The sequence below is a fragment of the Mesocricetus auratus genome, unplaced genomic scaffold (genome assembly GCF_017639785.1).
Source record: "Mesocricetus auratus isolate SY011 unplaced genomic scaffold, BCM_Maur_2.0 Super-Scaffold_100006, whole genome shotgun sequence".
Taxonomy (NCBI): domain Eukaryota; kingdom Metazoa; phylum Chordata; class Mammalia; order Rodentia; family Cricetidae; genus Mesocricetus; species Mesocricetus auratus.
This window is the reverse complement of record NW_024429190.1, coordinates 58,691,821-58,717,041: the sequence shown is the minus strand read 5'-3', so window position 1 is coordinate 58,717,041 and position 25,221 is coordinate 58,691,821.

Genomic DNA, 25,221 nt, shown 5'->3' with positions numbered 1-25,221 from the left:
ACTGTTTTTTTTTTTTACGAGACAGGGTTTCTCTGTATTGTTTTAGAGGCTGTCGGACCAGCCCAGCCTTGAACTCACAGAGATCTTCCTGCCTCTGCCTCCCAAGTGCTGGGATTAAAGGCATGCACCACCACTGCCCAGCGTTATCTTCCTGTTTAAGGAGCTTCCCTGCAGGATGGAATGTTCAGTCCAGAGAAAGCAGTTACAGAACAGAATCCTGATAGGTTATACAATGCTAATTGGTCAGCCAAAACAGATGCACATACTAGAAATGCTAAATATGACTACCGCACAGTAGTATGCATATATGTACACACACACACACACACACAATAACTAAAGAAGAATTCCTGAATTTGAGAGGGAGTTGGCTAGATAAGGATGGAGTTGAAGAAGATGGGTAGTCAGACATGTTGTAAATACAGTACTCATGCATGAAATTACCAAGAATTTTGAAATTAAACAGTAATGAGGAGGACAATATTACACACACACACACAGTGAATTTTAAATGGCCACTAAGTAACTGATGACAGTCTACTATTTATCAGTTAAGCAGCTGTGTGACTGTAACACACAGTTCCTAGTAGAAGAAGCAGAGCAAACAAACCAAGTTCAAACAAAACATTAAAAGACATATGGTTCAATTTGGTAGCAAATGAGAAATGAGCAAGAAGATTTGTATTATAAACAGGAAAACTGAGTCCTAAGAAATACAATGAAAATAATTTGCCAACAAAACAAAACAAAAACACCCAGCTATCAGCTACAAGAATTAGGTAGGTAAACTGTACGCACATTAAATCTACAGCTGTCTGAGTCTATGAATAGGTGAATGGGGTTAGGCCTGTGTACCACCTATTATACAACTAAGTGAAAAACAAAATTCCATGGGTGTAAACGACTGAAAATTTCAGGTTCATCTATTTGCAGCTTGTGCCAATTTAAATAATAGAGTCTTCTGTACAAATCGTGCCATCATCTAGTGCTAATAATTTTGTATGCAGGCAAGACTTTCTTCCTATTAATTGCCGCCCTTTGGTGGATTTGTCCACTGTTTAATACACTATAGATTAGAACTAATTGGAGTTAAGCACTTGCTTTCTGCTACCAACTGCACTAAAATATTTGAACTATCTCTTCTCACCAATGCTTTACAGCAAACAGAGATGAGGCATCATCTTCATCCTTTCTTTATAGATAAGAAACGCCTGGCTGCCATGGTATAAAAGGAATTTCTAGCAGGTTCCTGGAAATTGCTAGGTTCTTAGAACCAGAGAGTAGGATCGAGGTGTGCTCGAAGCCCTAAATATGGATGCTATGTGGGAGGAGAACAAGTGCTCTGGGAAGAAAAAGAAAACTCATGAAAAATAGAAAGAAGGCATGGAAATGACCCACTGTGGGATTTAAGAGAGAGCAACTTTAAAATGCCCAGAGAGAGACTCTTTTTTATTTTATTTATTTATTTATTTTGGTTTTTCGAGACAGAGTTTCTCTGTGTAGCCCTCGCTGTCCTGGAATTAGCTCTTGTAGACCAGGCTGTCCTCAAACTCAGAGATCCACCTGTCTCTGCCTCCCAAGTGCTGGCATTAAAGGTGTGTGCCACCACTGCCTGGCTTGAGAGAGGCTCTTGACTGAGAGTGATTCTGGAGTCAGAGACAAAGGAGGACCAGTGCTATGCATTCTTTTTATCAGCCTAATGAAAGTGAACAGCAAGCCCGTTACAAGAGAACAAATGAAGTTGGCGTCCAAAAGACACTTTCTCACTAAAATTATTAGTAAAAGTATTGAGCTGTTGAGAGCGTCACAGGAAATAGAGACCATAGTGGAGGGTCAGCTCTTACGTGGGAGGAGAAAAGGAAATGAAGACTGCCGTGCAGAAGCATTCAGAAAACTGAGGGCAAGACAGGAGAGTTGGAGTAGGTAATGAAGTTGCAGTGCTGTATTTAATTTATGCTTCAAAGTTACCAGTAGATTAGAAAACTTTTAGTGAGTAATATTGTACTCCTTCACAGAAACCGAGGAAGATGGGATCTTGCACTTAGGAGAAGGATCAGTATACTAACATCAGTGATGGCACAGCAAGGAGTTAGTAATGAAATCAAGCGTGAGACAAGAGAGGTGGGTTAGTGCTAGAGTGCTTGTGTTGTGTGAGTGTGGGCCTGTGTTTGATCTTCAACATTACATTACCAACAAACTGATAAGTAAGCAACACACGGCTTTCCTTCCTTCCTTCCTCCTTCCTTCCTTCCTTCCTTCCTTTCTCCCTTCCTCCCTCCCTCCCTCCCTTCCTTCCTTCCTTCCTTCCTTTCTTCCTTCCTTCCTTCCTTCCTTCCTTCCTTCCTTCCCTCCCTCCTTTCTGTTTTCTTTTTGTTTTCTGAGACAGAGTTTCTCTGTGTAGCTTTGTAGACCAAGCTTGCCTGCTTGCCTTGAACTCACAGATATCTGCCTGCCTCTGCCTCCTGAGTGCTGGGAATAAAGGTGTGTGCCACCAACACACGGCTTTTCTATTGTATTATTTTTGGTTCCTCTCTTAGGATCTAATGTTAACTGACTGAGATAAAATTCAGTTAAAGTGGTTTTAAATATCTTCAAAATCTAAAAACAAGGATGTGCTAGCCGAAGGTTCCCCATGGCTCTGGATCCTCATTCACATTGACTACTTTCCTGTCATGACACTGATAAACAACGGCAAGGAGACAGATCTTTTATGGAATTTGCTTTTTGAAATCCTGTTTAAGAGTACATTAGTTCATATATACTTTGGTGTTTCTCAGTTCAGAGATACTTTTTTCAGGTGAAAGAACTTTTGTACTACTCCAGAGATAGTGTGATGACACCTTTGACTAATTTAAATCAGTGAAACTACTCTACTGAGCAACACTTATAAAAAATTACTTGTGAGAGACAGACCTACCCCATGTCACAGAAAACAAAATCATGTAAAACGTACTGATGCACTGAGTGATGGCATTGCACATCTTTAATCCCAGCACTTGGGAGGCAGAGCCAGGCAGATCTTTGTGAATCTGAGGCCAGCATGGTCTATAGAACAAGTTTTGGCACAGCCAGGGGTGTTACACACAGAAGCCCTGTCTTAAAAAAAAATCAAACAAAAATATTAATGCTAACTTTTGCTTTAAAGGCTTCTTTACTTCATTTCATAGCTTCCATGGTTTAAAAACCAAGGTTAAGTATGCACTAAATGTTTTCAATTTATTCAAGATGTTGTCACCTTGAAGCCATGGAGATATTTTTTACTTTCCTTCTATTTATTCAGTGGTAATTTTGTATTTACCTAATAAACATAGGCTAAATGTTAGCTTACTAAAAGATTTAGTAATTTATAAAATAATGAAGAGACCTATACGTTGTTACATGCAACAAGGCAAAGAGACCTAAGGATGCTTATATTAAATGTTTAAATATATTTGGTTTAATTGCTGCAAAACTGGCCAAACCTGTCAATAGCCACACCACAATAATAAATTTTACTCTACAGGATGACTGAAAGCAATTACTTTGCACATCTATGGTCGAGAATCATTCCTGTTATTATTGGTTTTCTACCATTTATATACTAATATAATCACTAATAAAATGAAAAGCACATACCAGATAATAAGACAACCCCAGTGGTGTTCTCTTCAGAGTATATATTTCCCACTGATGACTTGGTGCATTTCAAAGTTCCTCACAATCTATTATTAATTTATTTTGTAATTAATCTCAAATTTGGGTTACATATTAATGCAGTTACTGGGTTTAGTTGGATTAAGAGCAGTAAGTATATTAAGTTCTGCATAAGCTTTCTCTCCCACTTTTCAAATCAAAAGTAATATGAAACATAACAGTTAAAATTCTGTAACATTAACTTCTATTTATAAATTCTGATAATATATCTTAAGTTTGCCTTAGAAATATTTTCTCTTCTATCCCAAAGCTAGGTAATTAAACCATAATTTACTCACTCCAATATTAAATTTGCATGATTTTTCTCTTTTATGAAAGGGCTACAAAATATCTGGAGTTCCTAAATTAGCAGGTGGTAGGCTTCCTTGTTACCAGTGGGGTGGGGCCCATGGATCCAGGCATTAACATAATTCTGGGCATTGGGCCCATTTAAAACAAACCTTTGTTTCTGAAGAGAAGCTTGCCACATCTGATTAAAATAGAGTGTTGTTTCAAGTATGACACCCAAGTTAAGGCAATGGTTTCATGACCCTTTCGTTGTATCATACCTTAGAACAAGGGATCCCACTGAGACTCTGCCCATAATTATATGGACATAACACATTGAAGAAAAGCAGTAAAAGTTCTTGAATTGGGTGAGCAGTGACAGCTGCCATTTAAACACTTCATTTTAACAACCAAAGAAGAGTTTAGTCATTTTTTTTTCTGAGTGAAATAGAGCATAATATATATTCCTTATCTTTTTTTGTCCTATATAATTAATTACTGTTCCATTGCTTCTGTAGATTTACCAGTTACCCCTAAAAATTTTATGCAAACCCCACCACAGCTCACCTGTATAGTTTAGTGTTATCTATATAATGCCAGTTCAGAAGTGTGTCCAACTTTCTAAACTTTCAAGCAATAAGAGTATAATTTCAGTACAGGTTCTAAATACATTTTGTGGAAAATTATGGCTATTATCATTTTTTGTCTATGTGCAAAATGAACTCGAATTTGTTTTAAAAAGAGAGCAGTTAGTACTATATCCTACATTTCAAAACAGGAATTACATTCTTACAGGACAAAAGCAGTCTTGAGATGCAGCAAATAACTATCCTAGAATATAACACAGTGTTGTCTGGACTAGGCCTTCCACGCCTTTTTCTTTTTATCAAACTGGCTCATAAATCGGACATTCATCACTATTAAGCAAATTGATTCAAACTGAAGAAAGACAGCTAAGGCTTGAGATGACTTTGAAGTAAAATGACACCATGAGTGATAACAGTATACAGTGTTGACTAGTGTGAAATAAAGCTTTTGCAGGGCTGTGGCAAACTCACAAACATTATTTCATAAGATGACAGACTCTGAAAATCCCTCATGGAAGCCCTTACCCTCCCTGGGGAGCGGGGGCAGGGGGTATGGAGTGGAGGGATGGGAGGGTTGGGGTGCCGGAAGAGCGGGGAGGGAGAGGGAACTGAGAGTAATATGTATAAAAAGTTAAATAAAAAATATTATAAAATAAATAATTTTTATCCATATTTTCCCATAAGGTTAAAGTATATTTTTGGAAGCAAGAATGTTAGTGCATTCTCAAAGAAGTCCTTTAACCCATGGATTTTCTCAAGTATTTACATTAATAAAAATGTACAGCGGGGCATTGGTGGAGCATGCCTTTAATCCCAGCACTCAGGAGGCAGAGGCAGGCGGATCACTGTGACTCCAAGAGCGGCCTGGTCTACAGAGTGAGTTCCAGGACAGGCTGCAAAGCTACACAGAGAAACCCTGTCTCAGCAAACCAAAAATAAATGAATGAATGAATAAATAAATAAATAAATAAATGAATAAAATGTGCAATGCTAGGAGACTCCTGGAGAGACTAAATGCCTCTTTTGACAATTCTCTTGTAACTCAACAAACAAACCTAACTACTCAGTTTCCCTTAAGAACTGAAAGAACAAATGTGTAACTTTTTATAAAATTTCTTAAACCCCAAATTGACATGTAAAAATCCTGAAATGAAATGTTTTATGTTTTTATACCTTGGATTTGACTTTTGGAGGGCAAATAAGAAAAAGAAATAAGAGGTTTGCATACATGATTAAAATAAATTTGCGGGTATTGGGGAAACTGTGCTTGACTCATTTAATTAAAGTGACAATAAGTTATTGACCTTTTTAAAAAAAGAAAGCAAGATAGTACATAGTTTAACTCTTTGATAAGTGAAAACTTTTATTTCAGCTCCCTCCCAGGCAGACTATAAAAGTATAGAAACACCTTTCACATTGTAGGAGAAAACATTAATTGGTAAACCAGGAAGGAGTCAAATTAGGGTTGAGCATACTAATATTTAAAAAAATAGGATCTTTTCAAACTTGTTATAATAATCCAGTGCAAACAAAATTCTATTTTTGCCATTAACTGTTTTACATCCTAGAATCCACAAAATCATACTTTAGAATATCTCTTAAATAATTAACCAGATATAAAGAAGTTTTGGGTTTTACTTTTAGAGAAGAACTGGGAATTCAACCTAGGGCTTCAAGCAATCCAGGCAAGTATCTAGACTGAAATGTATCCCCAGACACCCTTTTACTTTATAGTTTGAAACATGTCTCACTAATTTGTCCAGGTCGCCTTGAACTTCCTCCAGAACTCAGGCTTCCTTACCTCCGTCCTGCTCCATCAGCCTCTGAAGCAGTTAACATTACTGAGTTGTATCACTGGACAAGCTACACATTCACAATTTTATTAAGATGTTATTTTAGCATTTAATGCATTCATCATTTCTACCTTCACATAAATAAAACTCCCAATCTCTAAAAAAAACTCATCAGAATTTATTTATACATTCACAAATTAAATGCTTATAAATAGAGCTACTTTGGGGCCCATAAAACTCCTAAGAATTATTCTTTGAGATTTAAAGTCACTGATTTGTCACTATATTGTGCACTTAATTAGTCATATTAATCATAACTTTTACATGACTACTATTTCATGGGCTAAACTGGATAGGTGTGTAGTAGAAAAAAAGGCTGCCTTGCATAGGCCTTTTATTTTAACAGATTTGCAAATAAATTGAAAAAACCTCATAATAAGTTTTTGATAGTCACATATCTCTTTCACATTTTCCTAAGAAGGAAAATTATTATTAAGTGAACATAAATCTATATCAAGTCATGGATGGCTTTTCTATCCTTAGAAAAACAAGAGAAAAACAATTTAAATTAAGAACATCAAGTAATAGTCCAGTTATTTAAATATTTAATCTCATTTGGAAATTGCCAATTCTTGTGATTTCTCATCAACAAAAGTTAGTATCACTTTTAGCTTCAAGGTACCTGAACAGAGTTTAGAGATCGTTTTCAAGTTGATATATAATATAAACACTAATGAATTTGAAAGTGTTAAAATAATGGTTCAATTTATTTAAATACAAATTTGCCTTTCCACAATTTCAAGAGGCATGTTGGAGTAAATGTCTCTTATTTGATCATTAAAATGTAAACTTTAATTAGGAAATATAAACAGAAATAGATAGCATATGCTTATATTATGCTTAGGCAAATAGTAAAAAAAACTTTGTGACAAGAAATAATTGTTATTAAATCAAAACTACAAAACTGGTATTTTCTGGATAGAGAAAATGTGGTACATTTACACAATGGAGTACTATTCAGAAAAAAAAAACAATGGAATCCTGAAATTTACAGGCAAATGGATGGCACTAGAAGACACCATCCTGAGTGAGGTAACCCAGTTACAAAAAGAGAAACATGGCATGTACTCTCTCATATATGGATTTTAGACATAGATCTGGGGAGTGCCAGTCTACAAATCCCATGGCCAGAACCTTCATTCAGTGGCTGATGGAAGCAGAGGCAGACTCCCACGGCTATGCACTGAGCTGAACTCAAGAAATCCAGTGACAGAAAGGGAGGACTGATAAGCAAAGGCATTAAGACTGGGCTGGTTTAGCCCCCAGAAACAGCTGACCTGACAAGGGTTAGCTCTTGAATCCCAGGCTGATGCCTGGGAATCCAGCATGGGACTGATCAAGACCCCCTGAATGTGGGTGTCAGTGAGGAGGCCTAGGTAATCTATTGAGCCTTGGGTAGTAGATCAGTATTTATCCTGGGTATACAAATGGACTTTGGGCTCCCATCCAACAATGAGAGATACACTCTCACACTGGTCTCTTGGGGGAGGGTCTAGGCCCTGCCCTGGATGAAATGACAGATTATGGACACCCACATGGAGGGCCTCACCCTCCCTGGGGAATATTGGTGGGGTTGGTGGGAGGGCGCGGGAGGAGAGGAGGGAAAGGGAGAGGGACCTGGAATTGACATGTGATGCAACCTTGTTTCTAATTTAAATTTAAATTTAAATTTAAAAACAAAAAAAGCAAAAAACAAAAAAACTAGTATTTTCAATAAATTTACTATAAATTTACCAAATATGAATTCCTTAAGAATATGGTTGATGTTCTAAAAATGCATCTGAGTTTTTAGAAGAAGGATTTCTAATTGTCTATCACAAATACACTATTAGAAGTGAAATTACTTTCTGGGAACTTGAATATATTACTCTTTTATTCTTATACATCAGTTAGAGCATAATTCCATTAATTGAAATTTTAATCTAATCGTTAATATTTCCTAGAATTAGAAAAATACCTCCAACTGACAGACTTAGAAAAGTTCTTTCTGAGTGGTAGACACAGACACACAAAGACACATATATTTTACAACCTGCAGTTATAGCTACAAGTGCAAGTGAGGAGACCCAGCATGCCTTCCATGTTCAGATGTGTAGAAAACACTCTTCTTGTGGGCATGATGGTCTTGGTGATCTCAAAATAAAGAAGGGCATTAGCTTTCAGTTCTCACTCACCTAATAGCAATCTCATGATCTATTAATCTAGTTTCAGAAATCACTAAGTGGTTAAACCATAAAACTAAATTGTCATTCACGCTGCCTATAATAGGCAATGATTTAATTGCTCTGTGAAAATGAAACACTGACAAAACACAAAATTAAGTTACAAGCAGAGATAAACTGGCAACCATAAAGGTTAAAGTTCCATTGGTACTGTGATCAACCACCAGGAGCTCTGAAAATGATGTTCTAGGTTTAGGGCACTGAGAAATTAAGTTTAAGTTTTTGACAATACGTTTTACTTGTTCACTGTCATTTGAATTACACAGGAATATCTCCAAAAATTTTAAAAGATAATTTTTAAGAAGGCAAGACTATAATTGTGATGAAAATAAAAAATGAATAGGTGTCAAAGATTTTATTTAACTCATTAAATCATGTGGGGCTTAGTACAATAAGACAGTTTATTCCTCTGCTGTTCTTAATATCCACTTTACTAACTTCTCAAAGGAAACATTAACAATTACATATATCAAAATGTATATCAGAATAAATATAAATTAAACATATATCATAACATATAAAAATCAGAATATGTGTGTTCTGAATTTCTACTTTCATTGGTCAAATAATTTAGTAACACATTAAAAATGAATTCAGACTTCTCTGTGGGAGTATATTTCAAATTAATTTCATTTTCTTAATTCTTTTCTAAGGACTTTTTTTTGAGCTATGCTCCCAAGCCAGCACCTTGCATTAGCCTGGCAATCACTCTACCCTGCCCTGCCATGGAGCTGAATCTCCAACCCCCAAGGACTTTCAATGTGAAATTTAAAATAATATGGAAATTAAATCTGATAACCCACATTTTTTCCACTTATTCTTCAGGTTGCAACTGCTTTCCATAATAATAACTGACAAGTCATCTGCTGTTGCATTCAAAGCCAAGTGGACATACTTTTCCTGTACCCTGAGTTCAATATTTGAGTTTCTGCCTGCTACCTTTACCTCATCCACCAGTACCTCTATATCTAGAGATTATTATTGCCTCTGTAGAGTGTTGTCAAGGCACTAAATGGATAACCAGCATAGTCACCATCCACGATCACATTGGCAAAGTCTTCTCAATGTAGTTAGGGAAGAGGCCTTGAGAACTTGTGACCCTCATAGTCTGGACTTTTCCGTGTTCCAAAGTCACGCGACTACTCTTCATTGATGACATTCCATCTAGATGGTTTCCATTTTTATGTTTACGTACCATCAATTTTTGTTGGCTGAAACTGAACTCAGGGTTTCTTACATAGCTGAAAATGACCCAGTTGGGAGTCCAAGGATTGTGCCCAGGTAAATTAATCTCTGATTAATTTTGGTTCCTTAGACTACATTTGACTGCTTACATATGTCTTTTTGAATAAACTCTTTCTCAATGACTTCTCTGTAGATTGACACACAATGTAAAAATAGATACAGTTCACGTAAAACCATGAACTTAGACAAGTCCATCAACATACTTGATTTCTTTTGATGGATTTGAGTTAGGGTCAAACTTTTTGTTATTTCTGTATCATAATATGATCATAAGAGCCAAACATTCACACACACATACACACACACACACTCACTCACTCACACATTCTATACTTGATTATTGATTATGTACTTTTGAGACTCAGAAAATAATGATGCAAAACATATATAAAATTTATATGAAAATTTAAAGTGGAATGGTGCTATTTTCACTATAACTTCCAAAAATATTACTTTTAATTCTACACAAAATCCTTACAATATCCTTTAGTGTTTGATTTTCTTTTATTCTACCAATAGTTATTTTACAATCCAGCACTCATAAGTAAGTGGTGGGGAATTCTTTTTAAATCCAAATAAAAACTTAAATTTATATGGCTATATATTGGCATATTTATTTTATTAATTTGTCTTTGAGAGTATCTAAGTCATTATTATCAAGTCGATAGTTACTGAGTACATTTTTGTGTAGAATGTAATAAAAAAAGTTAGCTAATTATTAGATTATTTTCTCCTCTTCAACTCAGCCCTTACTCATTTTCATGCATATGAGTTTTCTTTGAAAAGTCTTATCTCTCTTAACATACCATACTTATTCTTATCACCATGCTCTTAATATTTTTCTATGGTTATTTGATTCTTTGAAAGTAATAAATATCCGTAAACATACAAAGACAAGAAAAGTAAACTTTCATTTTAGGAAGAAATTTTGGCGTTATGTTGAAAAATATCTTCACAGGCAATTTTATGAATCCATTTATACTTCATTTTTCTTCAGGAACATTCTTTTCCTTTCATATTTCATCATTAAAATGCTATTTTGACTTGCTAATATGGGAAAGTATTTTTCAGTCTAATTATTTTTGGCTCACAGGAGTTTCACTTGCCCTGGCTATGATGGTAGATTTTCCTCAGTGATATTGTGAGAGCGACAACTCAGAAACAACAGAGACTTCATGAAAATTAATATCTAAACTATAGTTACATTGGAATCTTACCACCCTCCCTTATTACTTTTTCTTCCTATCATTGCCATTCATCTGTCCTATAACAAGTACTATTTGAAAATTGTGATGTGTTCAATTTGCATTCTCGTAAAGACAGAATAGGAGCTCAGCCCTCATATGCACAATGCTTTCTGTGAAGTGAAGGATGGTGCTGGTACAGAGTCTGGTCTTTATGTGAGATGTAAAGTCCTCAGACTGCCACGTTTAGACTTAGACATCAGGCACTTTACCATCTCCACCTATTCATGTGTATACATTAGTATGTATTCGTATATACACATTTTAATGGCTCTGTAGGCTATCACTTAATACTTGAAACAGGCAAGAGAGCACCCATCTTTTATAGATATTGAAGCTTATAAAATCTTCATTGCCTCATCAATAAAATAAATGAAAATCCTGTTCATAAATATACAAGTGAACCAATATTTAGAATAAGGCAAGAAATCATAGCCGACTCTACCTTCAATTTTAGAAGAATCTTCAAACTGCAGTTCATTGGACATAATGCTTTTTTTTTTTTGGTTTTACAAGACAGGGTTTCTCTGTATTGTTTTGGAGGCTATCGGTCCAGCCTGGCCTCGAACTCACAGAGATCCACCTGCCTCTGCCTCCAGAGTGCTGGGATTAAAGGCATGCGCCACCACCGCTCGGCTGGACATAATACTTTTAAAAGGAGGTTATAATTTGTGATGTAGAGTCAGTAGCTAGAAGTAGTTGGACATAAGAAAGAAAAGGGGGAAATTGTGTGATTATATTTTAATATAAAAAAAATCCCTGAAAGGTCGAATTAAGCTGAAAAAGTGAGCAGATGGTAAGTGGGAAATCAGAATAGAGAGAGACACCTTTTTAAAATGGTTTTGTTTGAATATTTACAAAAACAGATCAAAGCCTGTGCAGGGATTATAAGGGAGCCTTCCAAGGAGTGAGGGCTGAGAAGAGACAATATTAACATTAAAAATTTTAGGCTACAACTTCAGAGTAAATTCAGCTGGAGTCCAGCCAACATATCTTTGTGGTTTACCTGTATTAGTAACCATATTGATCTAAGAAGGACCCACTGTTATGCTGAAGAGGAACAAGAAGTTAAGGAGGCTACCTAAGTTTACAAAGAAAATGAAGAGCCAAGTAAGCATGGAAACTGAGTCTTGGATTTAGGACTTGTGCTGTTGTTTGTTCCTTGCTCTGCTTATTTTAACATTATATGTTTAAGTACTATTTTTACTCTTCCTATCATCGACCCTTTGGAAATACTAGCACTGTTTATCCTGTGGACTTGCCAGGGATCTTTGGCACACACTGTTTTGTACATTTACATGTCTAAACAAGCATGGAACATATATATGATGTTCTTAGTTTACTGTTTATCAAGAATGGGCAAATTGGGGTCTCTGTGACTTCTCAAATTATAAACCAATGAACTGAATGAAGACTATGTGACTACTGCATACTATTTGGTGTATATTATCACACCAACACATTGCTAATTCAATATTATAAGATACTACACTTTTTACGTAATTACATTATCTGACTACTAATGTCAGCCATATACAATGCTCAGAATCAGATATGCCATTTATATGCTGTGAAAATAACTGATATATCTTATAGAGTATTTATTTGTAAACAAATTTTGTGCACATATTTATTGCGGAATGTATGTGTATCTGGTATGTGTTTTCTTAAAACTGGAAAGTGCATCTTGTATCATTGAAATCTTAAGTTATTTCAAGGACAATGTGAACCCTAGGTAGTCTATTGTAGCAGTTATGACACCACGGGTGCTCTGTACAAGTTCTCAGCAACAGGATCTTGTATAAAAGTTACCATTAATATCATTATCATTGATAACGCTGATTAAACAACACTATTTATAAGATAAATACTTATTTTAATTGATGAAATAAAAATTCAAAACCTTAAATTAGTTATCAACAAATCATTTTCATAAAGAGTTGGATATTGGATAATTACTTAATTTATCTAATGCTACATATCCAGTAAAAAATAGCACTCTCAGCTTAAAATTACAAGGTTTATATTGATTCTATTATGGCCCTTTGAATCTGAAGTGTTAATTTGTGCCAAACAGTTTTTCCACTACTGTACTCATTTTTTGAGACCACCATGGCAAATTTTCATGATGCTGGTAGCTTAAAATAGTAGACATTTCCTGTTTCATAGGTTTGGATGGTGGAAGTCTGGAATCAATGAGCCAAGAGGGAGATGCCTCCTTTGCAGGATCTAGGGAAGGATTTTTACTACCTCTTTGCTTCTGGTCTATGGGCACTTAGCTTAATTCAATACAGGCTTATGAATATATAGGGATGTGCAGAAGGTTCACTGGGTAAGAGCCTTGATGTGAGAACAGGAGGACCTGAGTTCAAATCCCCAGCACCCACAAGAAAATCTGACACAGCTGTACTTGCTTGCAATCCCAGCATTAGAGGGCAGAGATGGGCAGGTACAGAGGTTTACTGGACAGGTAGCCTAACAAAATCCACAAGCTTCAGGTTAAGTAAGAGAGTCTGTCTCAAAAAATAAGGCAGGGCAAAATTGAAGAAGGCTCCTAAAGTTGTGCTCTGACCACCACATGCGCACATACAGATAAGTACCTGCACAATCAACACACACACACACACACACACAAACTCACATACAAAGACACACAGACACACACACAGACACACATACAAATACACATAGACACACACACAGACACACACTCACAGACACACACACACATACACCAAGTACACATACATTCCTCCATAAGCATGTGCCCAGAAAAAATGTGAAAACACAACTATACTCTCATTATGTTGTTCTGGATCTCTGGGAACTCACAATGTAGACCTGGCTCATCTCAAATTCACAGAGATCTGTTTGCCTCTGCCTCCCCTGTGCTAAGATAAAAGGCTTGTACCACTGCGCCTGGCTAAATTACTGTATTTATTGTAAAAATACATATTTCTATCTTTTTTCCATGTCCAAAAGTTATATGAAAAGAATTTATGAGATCGATGAAATAGATTATTTATTCCAATACTTCTGTATCAGCAAAATATTGCGATCTCCATGTTATAGATGACATCAGAGTCAGGATTAGTCACTTAAGAGATGATAGTAACTGGACCTTGGTTGAGGCATGTACTTCAAGGCAACCTAGCCAGCAACTGTGAAGATGGAATTTCAGTCTGGGATTGTTTAGCATCCAAAGTATATATTCACTTATCCCTCATGATGCTCCTAAATAGAAATAATGAAAGGAAGGAAGGAAGGAAGGAAGGCGCGCACAGCACACAAAATAGTGAAATGAAACCAAGTGAGTTACACATGACTATGAGAATTTGTAGGAAGGCTGTGCTGATTAGGAAAGTTAATCATGGAGTTGTCCAAAAGACTGAACTGAGTGAGTCTGATGAGCAATACCTGTTTCAGTAGGAATTCTGATGATCTTTGGATATTTCTACTAGACTCCATGGCTTACCTTTTTGTGTATGAAAAATGAATTTTGAGTAGGAGATAACATCAAGAAAGAAACACAACCACACACACTTCACAGTGCCCCCAAAAGCAGAGGCTAACGATGTTCCCCTTAAAGAGGATGAGAAGACTGGCAACTGGGGTGGAGCTAGGGAGTACTTTTCTTCCATCCCTCGTATTTTCTAATTTCCATGCCAAAATTGTGTATGGAAGAGGAAATAAAGGCAATTGTGAGAAGGGTGGTCTCTTCCGTGCTTTCTATTGCAACACCCCAGGCAGAGGAGGCCAAGCTAGTGTGTCTGGAATAAAAGCTTGCTCAGCTCATTAGGAGAGCAACCGCTGAGAATCCATCTTAACACCCATACCAGCAACTTAAGCAATAACTATGTGGGGTTTTCTTCGAAGACATACAGTATCATGATATATAGTGTCATATGAATATTAATTTTAGACATTTATATACCTAACTCAGATTTACCTTTGGGCAATGCTTTCTGTTAACTGTTCTAAGTCACCTGTGGAGAGACAGTCCATCCAGTAATACCTACCCCCTGCTGAATGCTTAGAAATGGTTGAGGTTAGTGTATATTTTGAGGAAAGGGCCTTGCAGGTAAGAATAGAAAATGGCCATGAAATTATCCAAATATCATTTTTTTCACCTTTACTACTTTTTTTTAACAAAGCAAGCCTCAGGCATCTCAAGGAAATATAAACCATATTTAGTCATGATAAATATGGGTAATATATTTTCCCAGATATTGTCTCATTTATTTATTGTTCATTGGCCATTTCTCTGTGTCACAGTTAGGCCCTGGGAAACAAAAAGTCTTAATATTATATGCATTTGTAAGTCATTTTCTGCAGATATCTAGTGTGCAGTTCATGATCTGACCCAGAAATGGGAAATATGTAGCAATGTGAAATTCTGTGCTGACTAGCCTTGGAATACATACAAATGTTGAATTGCTGAGAGTTTCCAAGTTACAAATAGGGAAATTAATGATAAATACTAAACAGGTTCACTTCATTTTTGTTAGTTACTTAAAAAGGAAACTTGGAAGAAGGAATTCATGTTACCTTACATCAAAAAATTTGTCTATAATATTTAATAATAGGGGTAAGATGAGGAAATAGTGACTTTGTACAGAGGGAAAGATTTGTAATGCATTTGTGAACAAATCTGTTTGCATACTATTTCATAAAAATTACTGAGAAATCCATGCATTATTACAACTTTCTATTATGAACTCCCAAATGATTTTTTATATTTTGATTTAAACTTGATATATTTTATTGTGTGTAAAAAATGTTTTTCTTTTTTAATATTTATTTTTAAGTTTAAATTTAGATTAGAAACAAGGTTGCTTCACAAGTCAGTTCCAGGTCCCTCTCCCTTTCCCTCCCCTCCTCCCGTGCCCTCCCCCCAATTCCCCCACTATCCCCTCATTTCCCAGGGAGGGTGAGGCCCTCCATGGGGGTGTCCATAGTCTGTCATTTCATCCAGGGCAGGTTCTAGACCTTCCCCCAAGAGTTCAGGGTGAGAGTGCACCTCACATTGTTGGATGGGAGTCCAAAGTCCGTGTGTATACTTGGGATGGGTACTGATCTGCTGCCCAAGGCTCAATAGATTCCCTAGGCCTCCTCACTGACATTATGTATACAGTTAACTGTGACCTAATGAAAAGTAAAATTATGTCTATCTTATGACTAAAACAAATAAATATCTCTTAACTAAGTATATTCTTCTAGTTAGCATTTTTCTTTTCATTTGAGCATTATAAACTTTTTACTTACAATAATGTCACTATCTAATGCCAATTAATGAAGTACCATCCTAAGAATTCTGTAATAATCAGGTATTTACTTATTAAAACTGCATTTCTACAGAAGCTGATTTTTTGAGAGTCCTATTTCCCAAAGGCCAAATGACAAAAAGCAATTTAATGAGTAGCTATTATATTACTTTTAAGTAGTACATTCTTAGCTAGTTAATATGTAAAAAATTAATATTCTGTTTAAGAGTCAAATAAAAGAAACTATTAATATACAAATGTAGTTTACTCATGCATATAAATCTGGGTTTGGCTCTGGTGGAGTCATTTGCATGGGACCAGATAGCTATTGTTAAACACTTTCTAAGCTCCTTTAGGACAATAAGAATTAAGACAGACTAAGTTTTACTTTTATTTTTTTCAGTTTCTCATTTTTCATATAATGACATTTTGTAGACAGACACTTGTGACAATATTTTATGAAGTTGAAAGGCAGTAATTTGTGAGTGTCTTTCAAAATGACATTTGAGGGTGTGTGTGTGTGTGTGTGTGTGTGTGTGTGTGTGTGTGTGTGTGTGTGTTCCCCACAATGAAGTTCCTAAAAGATGGAATTTTTGACTTAGGGGTTTTAAGAGCATCAATAATATATGAATCCTTGCACATTCAGAATTTTGATAGCTCAAATATAACAAGTTATTCTTTTGCTCAACTAATACTGTATTTTTCATATTTGAAGAATAAAAATACAAACTCTTCTCAAAAGCATAGCAAGATATGAAACATCTAAATAACAGTCCCGCTGAGCTACTTGCCAGCAAGGCTTTTGTGTTTGCTCTTACCTGCATTTTCAAAAATCATGCTATGGTTTACAACCGAAAAATACGTACTTTGAGCTGAATACGACCATTTGGTCATTTTCTTTCAGGAAACTTACATGAACTTTTGTAGAGATAATAAAGATTTTTAAAGTTAGGTTGCATTTCTCAGTTCAGAACTTAAATCTGTATTTCCATAGTCCAATTCTCTCTTGAGCTATGCAGGCAAGCTTTAATATGTCTTTTCATTTCATTGTTTTGATTTATTCTATACAAAATATTAACCACAGTTATTTTAAAGCTTCAACCAACTTATTCACTTGTGAATGTGTTCTTATCGCTTACTGTTCTTCTGCTCTTTGCAGTCAGATGGACCTGACTTTTGCCATTTCTGGTCACACATGATGAATGTTGAATAGTCTATATTTCATTCAGTAGATGTTAACGTATTTCTGGTAATACAGTCTAGCATTTAGTCCATTCTAATTCATCTGGTCATTTTCCAATGTGAACCCTTTGAACTGTCTTTGGACTTGGATTTATCTTAATCATTCATTGAAAATTACAATTTTGTACATTGAGCCTGGTCATGACATGACTTGATGCTGTTGGTGATGTCTCAAGACTAAAATGTTAATTTTAGGTAGATAAATCAGTGTCATTGCGTGTGTGATCATTTATAGGTCATTGTATGGAAAAATTGATTTTTTACTTGGATTGTTGGATGAATATAATTTTCTAGGATCGTGAGATCAAGTTTCCAATATTTTTGCTATGTGTTTTCAAGGCTCATTATCAGCTTCTAGAAGCTCATCCATGTCTTGTGGCCCCAAAGCAAAAAATAAACAAACAAAAAAATGCAATAAAACAAAAAGAAGAATTTCTCCCATTCCCTTTCCCACCTGAGTTCTTCACTAGGAATACAGGAAAAATTTCGGTTTCCTTTAAGGTTCACTAGGTCAGACCAGTCAGAAATAATCTCCGTTTCTGACTGCTGCTAATTGTGCGTTATAACAGAAACTAATCTCAGAAAAATTCATACTCAAAGCCCCTGCATCCCAGCCAGTCACTTCTGAGAATCATCTTAGGATCTTCCCTGCTACTCTTGCTGGATGCTGTGAGTAGAAACGGTTAGAGAATAAAAGCAGACTTTTCAAGCTCTTCGTTTGTTTATTAATGCATTCATTTTGATATGTTCCACCTTCTTTAGGTTATGTAAATTTTCTTTGAAAATATTTTCTCAACCTTTGTCCTGGGTTTCCTCTCCTTTCTCATAATTCTTGGTTTGGTCTTTCCTTAGTGTACTAAATTTCCCAGATGCGCTGTATTTGCAGGTATTTTGGATTAACATTGTCTTTGACCACGTTATCCATTATTCCTATCTTGTCTTCAGTATCTGAGAGTCTGTCTTCAGTCTCTTGCATTCTGTTGGTGAAGCTTATCTCTGAGGTTCATTCTTGAGATCCTATATTGTAATTTCATTTTTTCCCTCAGAGTGGGCTTTCCTTATTGTTTATATTTCCACTTGCAAGCCTTGAACCCTTTTATTCATTTTATTACACTACTTGTGCTTTCATACATTTTCATTTCCTTTTTAAGGGACTCTCTCATATTCATGACAGCTGTTTTGAGGTCCTTGACTTGTGCTTCACTATGTTGTTATTTCTTAGGATCTACTGCAGAGGACTATAGTGGAGATTTGTTTTCCTTGCTGTTACTGGTTTTTGTTTCTTACAGTGTAGTCTAACCATCTGGCTTAGCTATAATTATAATTCTACGTGCTGATATCTGGACTTGCCTTTGTTGGGTGGGTGTTTCATTCCTTCGTTTCTGTTGTCCTCTCTGTTTTTTTTAAGAGAGTATAGTGGATTGTGGGATGCCTAGAAGGGAATGCTTCTGTGATTTTGCCAGGTGTGGCTACTTGGATTTTTTGGTAGAACTTTTTTCTAGTATTGGGAACTGACAGTTATAATGGTAACTAGAAATGATAATGACTGAAGGAATCCCCAGGAGGGAGGAAAACAGAGTGTGCCTCCAGTATGTGCTTAATCCCCTAACAATGGGGCCAGAGATGTAGGAGAGACTACATTAGGTGACCTGCTACAGAGCTGGAGATAAGACTGAGGGATTATATTTTAAGGAAGGGAGGGAAAGTGAAGATCTCTGGACTACTTGCTTCTCTGGCCAGCCTGTCCTGTGGGTTCCCAGGAAATAGCTGCAGGAGTTGGAAGGTAAGACTAAAGGATAAATGGGGAGGACAGTTATAGAAGAAATTATCAACAGTTGGAGATGGGGCAGAGAGGAATGTGAGGCTGAAGCAGGTGGTCTTCTGCAGAGCAGGAGGTGAGACTGGTGGGTTGGATTTGGAGGAGAGTTGGGAGAGCAAAGACCTGATGATTTCCTACCTGCTTCCGGTAGCCTGAATGGTCTTTATATTCCCAGGGAATCTGTTTGGTAGTCTTAATTCCCAGGAATCTTCAATATTGAAAGAATCAAAGAAATAAACAGAGTCTTATATACTTAACCTCTTTGGGAATTGTAGTACAGTATCCTGAAAACATAAACTGGAAAGATCATTGAATCTGTTTCTGATCTGTTTTGTTTTTAAGTCACATTTTCTGTGAAAGAAAGCAAAGGCAAGTACCACGAAGGATTAGAAAACTCTAATAAACCTGACTAAGCACCTGACCAAAATCATTTTTTGAGTATACAAGGAAGTATGTAATTAAGTGGGCATTCAAAAAATATTTTGGTTCAAAATTACAGTTGTTGTTGTTCATCCATCAGTCGTTGTGTTATATTCTTATAACTCAAGTACTTAGAAAAGTTAATTTTCCAAAATTGTTTCAGCATTTCAATCAAAGAATCCCACTAATCAGAATGAGTTTATCACTATGTGATGATATTTATAAGTAGTCTCAGTTTTCTCATTGCTAAATTGAAGTATCCTCAATTGCCATGACTACTTTGCATGACTTAATTTTATTGTCATTCTTGTGTTTATCCAGCATATTATTTTGAAACTGAATGGTGCTTCTGAATTCTGAATAACTCAAGAAGAAAAGCTGTAAACTTTGATGGCTCGTCCTCTGACACTTGGAACCTGATGCTTTGGAGAGTCTTTGCATTTACATACATGTAAAATAAGCAGTATTGAAATTCTATTTTTTATATAGACAAATTAGGAATGAACGAAAGAAAGATGCCTTGAAGGAGAGTATTGAAAACTGTCAATGCTAAGCAATGCAGCATTAGCATTTCAATCCTATACAAAGCTCTGTGCCTTTACCTCTCCACTGTCTAATTTTGATATTACTGATATCACCATTTACATTATCATTTCCTATATCCATTAACAAATTATTATATTCATAGATATCACTCACATTTTCAGCTTTAATATTAGTTAAAAAGGACTTATTTATCACCATTACAGCGTTAAAGTACTCCACCACATATGACTGCATACTTACTGCTGTCAGTGACTTTTATGTCCTCAGACGTTTTCATCTTGACCAATATCATTTCAGCTCAACCAGCAGAGCTCTCTTCAGCTATTAATGTAAGGCAAGTGCAGACACGATGAACGCATGTTTTCTAGAACAGTTCTTTAAGTCTCCATTTCTAAAGGGCAACATTCTGCAGCCTGTTAATGTTGGTTGGGATTTCTTTGTCTTACCACTTTAGGTGTAATCAGCTTCATTCTACCAGCCTTTAATTTTCCTCAGTGGCAACAGCAAATGTTTGCATGTGTGTCCATCACAGACCCCTACGTAGCTTCAGTCATCAGGATGAACATACCAGACATTGCAATTGAGTGTTCCTCATGCTGGGTTGGAGGCATGCCATCCAAGGGGTGGTCGGGCCACAATCCTTCCTTTGTCTCTCCTCTTGTGGTTTAAGAAACATATAACTTGATGTGTACTCCTGTTGTGATGTGCTGCTCTTTACAGAATCCCCCATGGGAGAGACACTATGAATTTGTGGACTGTTAAAGCCATAAGCCAAAATGTAGCTCTCTTCCTTTCATAAGTAGCTATATTCTGTATTTTGTTATGATAATATGAAGTTGACTAATATAGAAATCAACGTATAAACTTATAGGAGACAAGTTTCTTTTTACATTATGCTTTCAACATTTTCCCTCTGAGCACAGTGTGATTATAGCATTTTCAATGACGAAATATCCATGCTCAACTTATTTGGAGCTATTTAGATTTGGGAGAACTTAATGTTTACTTTCCCCATCCAGATTCAGAGTTGAATGTTACTGTGTATGTAAATAAACAGCAGTTCCGTTTTTCTTTATCTGTCTCTGGGATTCTCATAATATGTACACTGCTTCAATTGACAGTGTTCCATGAAGTGCATCAGCTTTCTTTAGTCCCCTTTCCTCTCCTCCTATTTCCCCTCCCTCCACTCCCCTCCCCTCTTCTTTCCCTCCCTTTCCTTTCATTACCCTTCCCTTCCCTCCTCTCTACTTGGTTATCCTTCCTTTCTATTCCCTCTTCCCCTTCTGTTTTTCTTTATTTTTTATTTAATTAGATAATTTCAAATGCTTCTGAACCCAAATAGCAACTTAAAATATTCATTTCTTTAAGATTTCTTTTGCCATTTCATTTTGGATGTCTTCTTCAGTTCCAGAGTTTCTTTCTAGCCTCTTTCTCTTCCCAACCCCTACCTTCGGTTTCTGTGTCTTTGTTAAACTTCTGGTAGTTTGTCTGTGTTCTCTCTTTGAATTTTATTGTGCTCTATTTATGTATCTCTCTTTTCTAATATTTCACTGAGGTGCTTTAGAACAGTGTTGTTAAATTCTTTGCCAGCCACACATCTCTGTTTCTCTGGAGTAAGCCATGAGAGCTTTATTTTCTTCCTTTGGTGATTTCATGTTTTCTTGATTAATCGGTTTGTTTCTGTTATCACCTTTGAAGAAGTAGGTACTGTCTTCAGCATGCACTCATTGGTTTTGACATATAAAGATTGTCACTTGAGACTTGTTTTTCTGTCAGCTTTGTGGTTGCATCTGAATTTTTTAACTAGTATCTGTGCCCTGTGGCCCACAGTTATCACCTCACCTCCCAGACCTTGGCCTGGCAGACCCCTCCCCTAACTGCTGGCACTTGCTCAGTCCCAGCATTAGCTATCAAATGCTGTCTTTATCTAAGTTTTTCTATTTACCAATAAAGACTCCAGAGTCAGATGTTGGGGTGATAGCCTGCTAGATCAGAGAAGGTGAGAAGCAACCAACTGACTTTCCTTTTCAACTGAAGACCCAGCAAGAGAGAAGGCCTCTCTAAACCATCCCAAACTGAAAAAGACGGAGAAATCTCTAAGTCCCTCCCTACTACTTCCTGTGCTTCTCTACCTCCACAGATCATCCATACTCTCTATGGCTAATTCTTGTCAACTAGTCATTGACTCTGCTCCATGATCCAAGATTAATTTTATTAACACAGTTTGAGAGTTTCACAGTAAGAGTAAATATCCTGCAACAGTGACTTCATGTAGTACTTCTGATTTTCACTCAGGTCAACCTTCTCTCTTGATCTAGGACTGACCAGAAGAGCTCCCATTCATTTTTTCTAGGACAGTTTTCCAAATTGGTCAAGCCTCTGACTCTTCCCTCACATGACCAGAGTGGAAATAAAGGTGAAGATTCACAGCTATGAATGTTACCTCTGCAGAACATCACTTGGGTTATTCATGACTATCTACAGGAAACAAATCACAGAGAAGCAAATAGGGTGATATGAGCATGCACTATGTCAGGAGTGGTCCTTAGTTAGCTATCTTATGGGGTTTCCATGTGGACTTCTTAGCACAGTCCCTCAGCCACCTAGCAGATCTATGGATGCTGGGAGCTGTCTTCAAGTTGCTACTCAGCAACTTACCTTCTTCCTGCATCTAACTCTGGACAATTCAGTTCTTTATCTTCTCAGCTTTGGGTTCATGAGACAGAAATTGTCCATGGCTGAGAAAGCCTGGTATTTATCTCATTTTTTATTATGGAAGAAATCATAGTCCAGGATTTCTGACTCTGATAATCACACTCTGCTGCCCTGAGGGAAGGATTATGCAGAAAAAGTGAGAAAGTAAAATTTCCGACTTTATACTCCCCAGTGAAATTGCTCTTGGAGTAGTTTTCCTACATGCAGTGCTCCAGCCTCAGGCAAATTTTAGAGAGCGCACAAAAGTGTTCTTCTATGTCAGTGCTTGTCAGTAGAAGTGCTTTGTGGGAGGTCAGGATGTGGAGACTCCTATTCCACCATGTTTTCTTCACCTGAGTTTTGTTTTGTTTTGTTTTCAGACAAGATCTCACTATACAGTTATGGTTGGCCTAGAACTCTATATAGTTTAGGCTAGCCTCAAGCTTGCAAGGTTGTCCTGCTTCTGCCTAAAGAGTGGAGGGATTATAGACATCAATTACCATGTAAGATAAACTCCTTATCTTGAATTTTTATGTCATATACTTATGAAGATTTACTGGAAAATGGCTGAAAAGGGAATTTTCCAAATTTCAGTACTTAAATCATTATTGTTGTTTTTGAGGCAAGGTTTCTCTGTGTATCTTTGGAGCCTGTCCTGGAATTAGCTCTGGTAGACCAGGCTTGTCTTGAACTCACAGAGAACCACCTGCCTCTGCCTCCCAAGTTCTGGGATTACAGGCGTGCATCACAACTCTCTGATCAATATTTAAAATCTCATGACATTGTTCCATGGTCATGTAATCTCTCAACATTCTTCCAGACTACTTCATCTAAACCTCTTTCTATCTTTGCTTTTCATGTGACTTCTGATTTCATAACTGTGAGCTTTTCTACTTTCTGTCAATTCTTCTTCTATATTTCTTCATGTCACTACTAATCACAGTCTTTAAAATCGTAATTTAAAAGATAGTAGTGACATAGTTGTTTTTTTTATTTTTTGTATAAACATTTAATTTTTATTCTTTGAAACTCTCACACTATATATATATCATTTTGAGGTTATAATATAATTATATCATTTCCTTTTTCTATTTCCTTCCTCTAAAACCTCCCATGAACCTCTCTTTGTTCTCTTTCAAATTCATGGCCGTGGGGGATCCTCAAAGCCTGTTATATCATTTGGAGCAGGGCCTAGGCCCTCCCCTGTGTGTCTAGGCTGAGAGAGTATCCCTATGCATGGAATGGGCTCCCAAAGTCCATTCCTATACTAGGGATAAATACTAATACATTATCAGAGGTCACATAGATTACCCAGGCCTCCTAACTGACACCCAAGTTCAGGGGGGTCTGAATCAATCCTATGCTGGTTTCCCAGCTATCAGTCTGGGGTCCATGAGCTCCCACTTGTTCAGGTCAACTTTTCTGTGGGTTTCTCAAGCCTGATCTTGACCTTTTGCTCATCACTCCTCCCTCTATGTTCTTTTATAAAATTTTTTTTCTGATTGGAAATAGATTTTTCATACAATACATCCCTACCACAGTTTCTCCCTCCATTCCTCCCAGGTCTTCTCACCTCCCCTCTGCCCAGATTCACTCCCCTCCACTCCTTCTTTAGTAAAGAGCAGGTCTCCAAGAGTTGACAGCCAAACGGGACAAAAGAAAATACATTAAGACAAGCAAAATACATCTTATTCTTTCTGTACTTATGCTGAGCTTACTTTTCAGGGGCAGGGTATTTCTTTAAAAATATTAATGCAGTATTTTCCAGATTTTTCTTCACCGACTGCTCTTCTAGACAACACAGGCTTGACTCTCAGTACCTACATAGCAGTTCCAGGAGTTCCAACATCCTTTTCTAGCTTCCACAGGTACCATATACACATGGTACACAGACATGTATGTGGGTAAAGCACTTACACAAATAAAATAAATTTTAAAAATTTAACCCAAAATAAATTAGTCCTTTGCATTTTAAATTGTTTCTCATTTTTAGTGCTATTTGGGAAATATAATGTTTTAAATTTTCTTTAAGAGGCATTATCAGATATTTTAATAATTCGTTAGTACTATGAACAAAAGTATTTCACTATGAATTTGTTTCATTTATCCTTTGGGAATATAAGAG